An 11,888-nucleotide genomic window follows, 5' to 3' on the forward strand; every position below is an offset into this window, starting at 1 on the left:
GCGTCCGCGTCACTAGTGCGTTGGGGAGAAAATAATAGAACAGAGAGTTACACAGGAGCAGCGCTGGAGGCGCGCCATTAGCACAAATTGACTCCACGCGACCGCGTCGATGACGCGTCCGCGTCATTTGGAAAAATAGCCTCCCACGCGACCGCGTCACCCACGCGGCCGCGTGACATGAAATCGGTGTAAAAAGGGTATATGGCAGAAAGTTGAGCTGGAGTTGGGCTGGACTCGTGCTGGAAGCCCAAGCCCTACCACGTGAACGCGTGCCCCACGCGAACGCGTGCCCCACGCGAACGCGTGCCCCACGCGAACGCGTGCCCCACGCGTCCGCGTCATTTTTAAAAAGAAAGGCCACTCGCGCGATCGCGTCACCCACGCGATCGCGTCACCCTGGATTTTGGCAAATACCAAGTTTCGAACAGAGAGTTGTGCGACCGCGAGGCTGCACTCGCGCCACTAGCACAAATCAAGTCACGCGATCGCATGCCCCATGCGTCCGCGTCGCCTAACCTTATTGCGCACCACGCGATCGCGTCACCCACGCGTCCGCGTCGCCAGCGTCACACAACCTATCCAGATTAGTGCCAATTATCTTATTTTTCTTTTTCAATCCTAATTTCATCTATCTTTTCTTCTTTCTTCTTTCTTTCTCTCCTTCTTCCCCTCTACTCTTCTATCCCTTTAATTTAATGCATTTATTTGTTCTTTCCTTTTTTCTTTTTCAATTCTTTTTCATGCATTTTTATGTTGGTGTTGGAGTTTTATTTGGATAAGTGCCTTAATTTATTTGAGCAGATGGCTATTCGGAGGAGAGATTTGACAATTGACATTTATTCATGGCTCTCATATACATTTGGATTACATTATTTTCATCCCTATTTTAACTTGCACACCCAGTGTTTGTGAAAAAGCTTTTATGGCATTTTAAATCTTATTTTATTTTACTCTCTCACTTGCATGCCTCTTTTTCACAATACTTGTGCTCCATATGTATTTGGGATTATCATTCACAATTGTCATCATTACACATGCTCTTTAATTTAGCACATTTATTACTTGATGCTTGAGCTATGCTTCTCATGCCTATTATTTGCATGTTTTTATCCTCTTGCATCTTATTATTTTGAATTGCCCCTTTTCTGATCTTTATTGTTGTCTTTCCTACATGTTGTAGCTACCATGTAGTTGGGCTATCATCTTTCCTTTGGCATTCCTTATCACTTGAAATTTCCTCCCTTCCAGTCTTAGTTTTCTATATTTTACACTCTTCCTTTTTCTTCTTCCTTAGGCATGGGTACCAAGAAAGAAAAAAGAGAAGGCCACTGACAAGACACCAGCAAGGAAAGGAACCAAGAGATCTCCAACTAAGGCACCTCCATCTACAAGCGTCAGTTGGAGCAACCCGTCCACCTGCACATCTCAGCATGCACCGAGGATGGTGCAATCTATAAGTGTGGAGAGGTCGATACCGATCTCCATGGGTTAGTTACTTTTCTATCTCAACACCAATGATTTATTTTCCTTATTCATTGTTGCATTTGCATGTTTGATTGCATATTTGTTTAATTTCTTGCATATTTTACCACTTGGTTGAAGTAATATTTTCTTTTTCAAGAAAATTTTTAGAAAATTTCACTAATTTGAATAAAATTTAATGTTACACTTGTTTGAAGAGATATTATACTGGAACATGGTTTAGAGCTCGAACACACAAAACCTGTGAGATTTTGAGCCTATTTGAATTGGTTGTATTTTTCAACCAACATTTTATTTTTGATGTGTGTTTTTCTCTCTAAAATTGTGATCTTTGTCTTGCTTGATTCTATATTTCCATGATTTGATGTATGCATACACTTACATGATTGAGGCCTTTGTTTCACTGAGCTTACATACCCATATGGCCATACCTTTCATTATCCCTTGCAAACCAATTTGAGTCTATTATACCCCTTTGTTCTTTACTTTAGCACATCATTAACTCTAAGCGGAAAACAATAATGTCCTTAATTTGAATCCTTGGTTAGCTTAGACTAGTGAGAGTGCTCATGAATTAAGTGTGGGAAAAAGTGGGTTTAGAAACATTTGGTTTGAGAATTGAGTATGTTAGAATTTTCTGAAAATGTGAAAGAATGTTGAGAATATGTTCTTGCATTCAATACTTTAATCATATGCATTGAGAAAAACAAAAGAAAAAAAAGAAAAAAATAATGTAAAAAAAAAGAAAAATAAAAGAAAAATAAAGGAGAAAAAGAAAAGAAAAAGAGTAAATAAGTAAAAGGGGACAAAATGCTCCAAAGTAAGTGGTGAAAGCAATGCATATGTACTGTACTTAAAATTAGGATGCATGAATATGTGAAAACATGGTTAATGGATAGTTAAGGGTGGTATTATGATTACATGGATTGTCTAAAGTTAGGTGGAAAGTTTAAGTTAATTAAGGATTCAGATTTTAGTCCATAGTTGCGTTGGAAAGCTAACGTCCGGGGCTTCGATTTGATATATAATATGCCATAGTTTCCCTGAAGCTAGGTGGCGCGATCGCGTGATCCATGTGGCTGCATCGCAGTGACGAAAAATCAGCGTGACAAAATTCGAAACCAGCGAATTCTGGACTGTTTTTGACCCAGTTTGCGGCCCAGAAAACACAGATTAGAGGCTATAAAGTGGGAGATTGCATTCATTCATAAGGAGGCTCTAATAATCCACTTTTCATGTTTTAGATGTAGTTTTAGAGAGAGAGGCTCTCTCTCTCTCTTAGGATTAGGATTTAGGATTTCTCTTAGTTTTTAAGAGTGACTCTCGATCCAGGTTCAATATTCCTTTTTCTTCATATTTCTCTTTTACTTTCAGATACTCTAATGCTTTTATTTGTATGTGACTTATGTTGCCCAATTGGCTTATGAACTTTTCCATGTTAGATTTTACTACTTTGAATGTATTTTATCTGAGGTATTCCAGATATTTGTGATTTTAATTTAGCTTTCTACATTCTTGGCTTTGGTTAAGAAATTAGTAACTCAGGATAACTAAGTCCGGACTTCCAATTTCTAATACCTTGCCAAGAGTTCATTTTTATTGTTATTATTTTATTTCCTCTGCCATTTACTATTGTTGCTTCTTATCTTATACATTAATAAAACCCCAAAACATACTTTTTTTCTATAACCAATAATAAGAACATACCTCCCTGCAATTCTTTGAGAAGACGACCCGAGGTTCAAATACTCGGTTATCAATTTTAAAGGGATTTGTTATTTGTGACAACCAAAACGTTTGTACGAAGGGATTTCTGTCGGTTTAGAGACTATATCTACAACGCGACTGTTTTTATGAAATTCTTTACTGGCAAAAATCCCAACGTCATGCTCCTTCCATTTTTGCAAGCTTCCTTTCCATTCTCTAGGCCATTCATGCCCTATAAAGTCTGAAAATACTTAACGCACAAATCACGGCATCGAATGGTATAAAGGGAATTAAAAATATACAATTTAAAGGCTTAGGAAGCAAGTTTTCAATCATATAACAAAATTGGAAAGGAATTGTAAAATCATGCAAAATGTATGAATAAATGTGCAAAGACTTGATAAAACCACTCAATTGAACACAAGATAAACCATAAAATAGTGGTTTATCAATGGGCTATAACTTGGCCTTCAAAGATTGGATTCAAGTGAATTTTATCTTAAATTAAAGGTAGTTAAGAGAGCTTTAAAATGGTATAAAGATGAATGAAATTAGAATTTTGTAGAGAAAGTTATGGATGTTGGAATTTAGGGTCAGAAATTTGAATTATGTGATATTGCAGAAACTTGAAAACCTGGTGTGTGTGCCCACGCACACACCCTGTGCGCATGCTCAGACCAGAGCGAGTGTTTCAACTCGTGCGTATGCACAAGGGGGTGTGTGCACACACACCATGGGAAATTTACAAGTTGTGCATATGCACAACATCATGCGTACGCACACTATCACGCGTACGCACAAACCAAGAAACCTTGCTGGTGCATGCGTACACACAACACCATGCATACGCACAAGCCTTATTTTTCAATAAAAACTCTATTTTTTACTATTTTACCTTTCTGACAAGCTTGTAAACTTCCGTGACGCTTGTTTAAGATCCCCTACTAGTATTTATGCTTTGAAATAAGGGAAAACACAATAAGTGAACTTAAGTGGGTATTTGCTGTTATGAATTAGAGACGGTGACTTAGGCTTGGGATAAACTGTGGATGAAATAACTTGAGTAAATTGGAGGAGTGTTGAGATAATGATGTACTGAGACAAATGAATGATTGCAGTTGATAAGATCAACGAGATAAGTATCAATGAACTTGCACTATATGAACGGTAATCACTGAGAATGATTATATATTATTGATATACTGAGATTGATGAGTTGTTATGCGCCTGGCAAGGATGGTGGTTAATCCCACTTGTCGAGGTCACGGCACCGGCGTAAGGATGGTGGTTAATCTCGCTTACGTTGAGATGTGATGTCTGAGACTGAGTATCCTGCTCGCATCCTTTCAAGTCGCAAGAGTGTGCTGGGTACTATATCCCTAAATAGTGGGTCGGGCACTATATCCCTGCGGTACCAATTATTCGTGACTAAAAGGAGACATCTCAAGGGGATGTGTCGAGTTGGCAGTTGAATCGACAAGTGATATCATAGCCAATAGGACAAACATACATCATGTGCATGTTCTATGTGTTTTCTTGCTTTGTCTAATTGCATCTTTTGCCTAAATGTATAACATGCTTACTTGCTTCTTGAATTACCTGCTGTATATATATATTACTTGTGTTTTACTTGTCTGAAATTATCTGTGTTTTCTGCTAGGATTGAGGAGGTTTGGTAGGCAGTGGCGATGGGATCGCATGGAGTTTAGGATGGCAAAGGTTGTGGGACAACGGTGTTTATGTTAGTTACAAATCCCTTAAGATAGATAACCCTTTTATGGTTTAAGTTTACTTTAAGTTTGAATTTTATGCAGGTGGGAAGTTCTAGGATTACCTTTAGCATCCCGGAACCTTATATCTTATCTATTGGGCACTATTACCATACTGAGAACCTCCGGTTCTCATACCATATTATGTTGTTTTTCAGATGCAAGTCGCAACCCACCTCGGTGAGTTTCGGGATGGTGACAGAGCGGAGGATCTTTCTTACCTTACATATTTTGTTCATTATGGTATAGTTATACTCTCACTTTTGTATACGATATCTTGTTGCCTTGGAGGCATACTTTGAGAGTTAGGATGTTGTTGTTTTATTCCAAAAAAAAAAAAATTCTGTTGTATTCTGTTTGAGCTAGCCGTCCTAAACTCCGCAGGCTGTGCCTAGTTCTCTCTTGTATACTCTATATATATGTCCACTTTGATTATCTTGTATCCATGATCCTTTTCTTACCTTTATGCGTTTGTTTATCGTGTGTAACGCTTCGCTCTTTTGTATCTCTATTTTAGAGTTTTATTTCTTCATCGGGCTTCTAGTATTATTACTTCCTTCCATATATATTGTTGTATGAGCTTTAGAACTGTCGTGATGCTTTGTTATCCTTTGCTTTATGGCATGAGGTAAGGTTTAGGGTGATAAGTAAGCCTTACCTCATGCTGTAAAGCAAAGGATAACAAAGCATCACGACAGTTCTAAAGCTCATACAATAATATATATGGAAGAAAGTACTAGAAGCCCGATGAAAAAATAAAGCTCTAAAACAGAGATACAAAGGCACGAAGCGTTCACACGAACTAACTACTTGCGTAAAGGTACAAGAGATAACATAATACATATAGTAATCAAAATATATATATATATATTGATTATAATTTGTTTGTGGACAATACATATATTGATTATAATCACAAATTATGCTATTTCAAATTAAATGACTTATATAACAATGATCTCATTTATTGTTATAAATGTTAAATTGAATAAGTCATAATTACTTTTGATTTGGAATTAAATGAGAATAAAACCAAATATTTTGGGTTTTAAGGTTTAATGGGTGTCATGCACAAATATAAATAGTGACTTTAGGGTTTCGGTCTCCAACATAGTAAAGCCACCTCAACAACTATTTTCCCATCAGAGGAGTTGCAATTCAGCCGTCCTATTAAGGATACAGAAAGTTTTGGTTGAAAAAGACTGAGACAACTCTTTCATTAATTTCTAATTTTTAATTTCTATGAGTAAAGGTATGTTTTTGCACTATGATATATATTTTTGGTAATTTAATATGGATGATCTGAATAAATAAAATAATTTATTTTAACAAGTAATATTAGAGTCATCTATAAATGAGTCATTGAGAATATTAAGTTTTTGATTTCACTGGATCAAAATATGTTGCGTTGATGATCTCTGTTTGGATCGAATTTAATTTTATTGATCCGGTGAATTTATTATTTGTGCATAGACCCTGTAAATTGCAATGCTTTCTTTATATATTGATTTATTTGTTCATTCAATAATGTATTTTGTACATATAAATATACTGCGCCTTTGACGAATGATCGAGCAATATATATGTGTGGATACTGATCATGCACACATAGGTACCTTTTCATTATTTGTTTCATGGATTTATTTTTTTTAAAGAAGAAAACAATTGATAATAAGTTTTCGATAATATATGGCATATGAAATTAATCGGCGTACTTATTTTTTTATATATATATTTGCTTGATATGGTACTTTTAGTCTTTTATAAAAATAAGAATTATTGTGTATGTTACTTATGCGAATATTAATCAATCTAAAAAGAGGTTTATATTTAGCCAAGTTATATATATACATTAATAATATTTGAGTAATAAAAAATAATGTTCATTATTTATGCGAACAATAATCAACCTAAAGGAAGTTTATTGTTTGGTCAAATAATAAGTATTATACACTTTTGTTTATTTTTTATAATTATGCGGTCAATAAGGTTATTGTTTGGCAAATTAATAGAAAATATATGCGATAATAAATTGGTTGTGAAGTTTAAGTTTCCATGTAAGCATTCAGTCGGTCCAAAGAAAGGTTTAATGTGTGACATAAATTTTTGACAATATTTGATTACTGTGAGAGTATCACTTACAGTTAATTTTTCTATCAAAAAATTCAAAATTAATGTTGTTTTAGATATCTCAATATGAATTTTTTTTCCATTATTTAACTAATATTTACTGCATATTTTTTGTTCTAATCTAGAAACTATGGCTTCAGTTACCAATGTTTCTGCACAAATTAGCAGTATTCCTATGCTGAATGGTTCAAACTTTAAGGTTTGGAAGGATATCGTGGAGATTGTTCCCGGTTGTATAGATCTGGATATAGCTCTTCGAGAGGAGAAACCTACTTCCACTCCAGAAAATCCCAATGAGGTTAAAATAGAGAAGTGGAAAATATACAATCGAATGAGCATTATGATTATGAAACGACTTAATTCTTGAGGCGTTTCAGGGCTCAATTAATGAGGATAAAGATGCCAAATAGTTCCTGAAAGATGTTGAAAAATTCTTTGCTAAGAATAAAAATGCGGAGACAAGTAACCTTTTGAGCAAACTTGTCTCCATGAGGTATAAAGGTAAAGGGAATATAAGGGAGTATATTATAGAAATGTCTCATCTTGCTTCTATATTGAAAGTACTAAAGTTATAGTTGTCTGAAGATTTACTCGTGCATTTCATTTTGATCTCTCTTCTTGCACACTTTGAGCAATTCAAAGTGAGTTATAACACTCTAAAGGACACTTGGCCCCTAAATAAGCTTATATCTCACTGTGTGCAAGAAGAAGAGAGGTTACAACAAGATAAGATTGAAAGTGTTCACATAGTTTCATCTTCTTAGTATAAAAGAAAGTGTGATACTACTGCGGATGCGCCTTCTCAGCAGAAAAAGGATAAGAAACAGGATCAAGCTTCAACCTGTTTTTTCTATAAGAAGGTGGGACACATGAAGAAAGATTGTACCAAATATGCCACTTGACGTGTAAAAAAGGGTATGATTCTTACTTTCGTTGGTTCTTAAGCTAGTTTGTTATGCACCTGTTGATACTTGGTGGGTAGATTCTGGTGCTACTACTCATGTAAGTGTTACTATGCAGGGCTACTTGTGGAGCCGACCGCCAAGTGATGCTGAAAGATACATCTCTGTGGCAGACGGCAATATAGTTACAGTCGAAGCTATAGGAACTTTTAGATTATGTTCCATGAGTGAATTTTACTTGGATTTATTTGAGACATTTTATGTACCATCGTTTAAACGGAATTCAGTTTCTGATTTTCATTTGGACAAATCAGGTTATTTTTGTTCGTTCGAAAACAATAAAGTCGGTCTCTTTTATAATTTGAATAATATTTGCTCTGGTCATTTGATGGATAATCTATATAGGCTTGATTTGAATTCTTATAATAATGAAATACTGCAAACAGGTACAAAATAAAAACTAAATAAGAATTCAGCATCATTATAGCACATCACATCTCTAAACAGAGAATTCAGAGGCTCGTGTCGGATGGAATTCTTGGACCGCTAAATTTGATAGACTTTGAAGTCTGCAATGAGTGCATAAAGGAGAAAAGGACAAACGAAAGAAAATTAGATGTCGAGAGAGCTAAAGATGTCTTAGAACTAATACATACCGATATATGAGGCCCATTCCCTACCGTCTCTTGGAATAGACAACGGTATTTTATTATGTTCATAGATGATTACTCTCGTTATAAGTATCTATATTTAATTCATAAAAAGTCCCAAGCCTTGGATGTTTTCAAGTCTTTCAAAGCTGAAATTTAACTTCAGCTTGTGAAGAAAATTAAAGCTGTCAAATCTGATCGTGGTGATGAATACTACGAAAGATATGATGGTTCAAGTGAGTCACGTCCCTGGCCTTTTGCTCTTTTCCTAGGAGAGTGCGGTATTGTTCCACAATACACCAGGCCAGGAAAACCTAGCATGAATGGTGTTGCAGAGCGAAGGAATCGAACTCTTAAGGACATGGTGAGAAGTATGATTAGTCATTCTTCCTTGACTGAATCACTTTGGGAAGAAGCCTTAAAGACCGTAGTGTGCATTCTTAATAGGGTGTCAAGCAAAGCAGTTAACAAAACCCCTTATGAAATTTATACTGGAAAAAAGCTCAGTATAAAGCATTTGCACATTTGGGGATGTCCAGCTGAAGTGCAACCTTATAGGCCGCAAGAAAGAAAATTGGACTCAAGAACAATTAGTTGCTACTTTGTTGGTTACGCTGAGCATTCACGGGGGTACAAGTTTTACAATCCTGCATCAAGGTTTATTTTTTGAAATGGAAAATACGAGATTTCTTGAGGATGTTGAGTTTGGAGGGGAAGGAAATATTAGGAATGTTACTTTTGATGAAGATTCTGTAACTGATAATGATCAGGTCTTTGTACCTATTATTGTTCATGATGCAGTTATAGTACAAGAGCACAATGAGAATTTTACTGTAGATTCAGTTACAATACAAGATAACAATGAGAACATTGTTGTTGTTCAAGATACTACTACAGTACAGAAAAATAATGAGAATTCTCCTCAACTCCAACCCATACAGCAAGCTCAACAATCTCAAGAAGTACCATTAAGGAGATCCAACAGAGAAAGGAGAAGTAAAATTCCAGATGAATATGTAGTTTATCTCTAAGAACATGAGGATGACATTAGTATGACAGAAAATGACCCGATCGATTTTCTTCAAGCCACGCAAAGTTCGAACTCTGAAAAGTCGATCGATGCCATGAAAGAATAGATGAAGTCTATGAAAGAAAATGACACTTGAGATCTCATTGAATTACTTAAAGGTGTGAAATCAATTGGTTGTAAATGGATAATTAAAACCAAAAGAAATTATAAGGGTAATGTTGAGAGATATAAAGCTCGTCTAGTCGCTAAAGGCTTTACTCAAAAGGAAGGCATAGACTATAAAGAGACTTTCTCTCCAGTATCATCGAAAGACTCTTTTAGAACCATAATGGCACTAGTAGCTCATTTTGACTTGGAGCTACATCAGATGGATGTGAAGACAGCGTTTCTCAATGGTGACATTGATAAAATGATGTATATGGTACAACCAGAAAATTTTGTATCCGGTAATTCAAAATCTATGGTTTGTAAGTTAAAAAAATTCTTCTATGGTCTCAAACAAGCTTTCCGTCAATGGTATCACAAGTTTCCTTAAATCATTACCTCATATGGTTTTGAGGTATATATTATAGATGAATGTGTATACCTGATGAGCGGATATTTTATATGCTTTTTGGGGTTAATTTCATATAGTTTTTAGTATGTTTTAGTTAGTTTTTAGTTTATTTTCATTAGTTTCTAGGCAAAATTTATATTTCTGGACTTTACTATGAGTTTGTGTGTTTTTCTGTAATTTCAGGTATTTTCTGGCTGAAATTGAGGGAGCTGAGCAAAAATCTGATTCAGGCTGAAAAAGGACTGCTGATGCTGTTGGATTCTGACCTCTCTGCACTCGGAATGGAATTTCTGGAGCTACAGAAGTCCAAATGGCGCGCTTTCAATTGCGTTAGAAAGTAGACATCTAGGGCTTTCCAGAAATATATAATAGTCTATACTTTGCTCAAGAATAGATGATGTAAATTGGCGTTTAACGCTAGTTCCATGCTATTGTCTGGCGTCCAGCGCCAGAAACAAGTTACAAGTTGGAGTTCAACACCAGAAAAGGATCCAAAGCTGGCATTGAACGCCCAAAACAGCCCTATGCACGTGATTAGCTTAAGTCTCAGCCCCAGCACACACCAAGTGGGCCCCAGAAGTGGATTTCTGCACCATCCATCTTAGTTTACTCATTTACTGTAAACCTAGTTTACTAGTCTAGTATTTAAACAACTTTTAGAGACTTGTTTTGTATCTCATGACATTTTTAGATCTGAACTTTGCACCTTTTGACGACATGAGTCTCTAAACTCCATTGTTGGGGGTGAGGAGCTCTGCTGTGTCTCGATGAATTAATGCAAGTATTTCTGTTTTCCATTCAAAAATGCGTGTTCTTATCTAAGATATCCATTCGCACTTCAACCTGAATGTGATGAACGTGACAATCATCATCATTCCTCCACGGACGCGTGCCTGACAACCACTTACGTTCCACCGTAGAATGAATGAATATCTCTTAGATCTCTTAATCAGAATCTTCGTGGTATAAGCTAGATTGATGGCAGCATTCAAGAGAATCCGGAAAGATTTATTTTCTTTTCAAAAGTTTTTCAAAAATAATTTTACTATTAAATCTCGTGCCAAACTTTAAGTTTGGTGTTTTCTTGTTGATTTTTCTTTGTTTTTCGAAAATTTTATTTTGGTTTTCTAAAAATTTTAAGTTTGGTGTTCTTTTTTCGTGCTCTTGTGTTATTGTGAGTCTTCAAAGTGTTCTTGAGTTTTCCTTGTGTCTTGATCTTAAAATTTTTAAGTTTGGTGTTCCTTGGTGTTTTTCCTCCAAAATTTTCGAAAACAAGGAGCATTAGATCTAAAAATTTTGAATCTTGTGCTATCTTATTGTTTCTCTCTTTCTTCTTTAAATTCAAAAAGATCTTTACTCTCTTTTTTTTTTTTAAACAAATTTTCAAAATTTATTTTTAAAATTCATATTTTTTTTAAAATTTTAAAATCTTTTTCAAATCATATCTTTTTCAAAACTTCCTGACCACTTTCTCTCTCCTCATTTTTTCGAAAATCTTTACCTATTTTTATTTATTTTATTTTAATTTATTTTATTTTCGAAATAATTAAATAACTAAATAAATAAATAAAAATAAATTTCTTATTTTACATCATCTCCCTTTCTCCATCATGGATCTAAGTGGAAATGAACAGTCCAGGAGGACTTTGGGGTCATATGCTA

Source organism: Arachis ipaensis, chromosome B01 (assembly GCF_000816755.2).
Source record: "Arachis ipaensis cultivar K30076 chromosome B01, Araip1.1, whole genome shotgun sequence".
NCBI classification, from domain to species: Eukaryota; Viridiplantae; Streptophyta; class Magnoliopsida; order Fabales; family Fabaceae; genus Arachis; species Arachis ipaensis.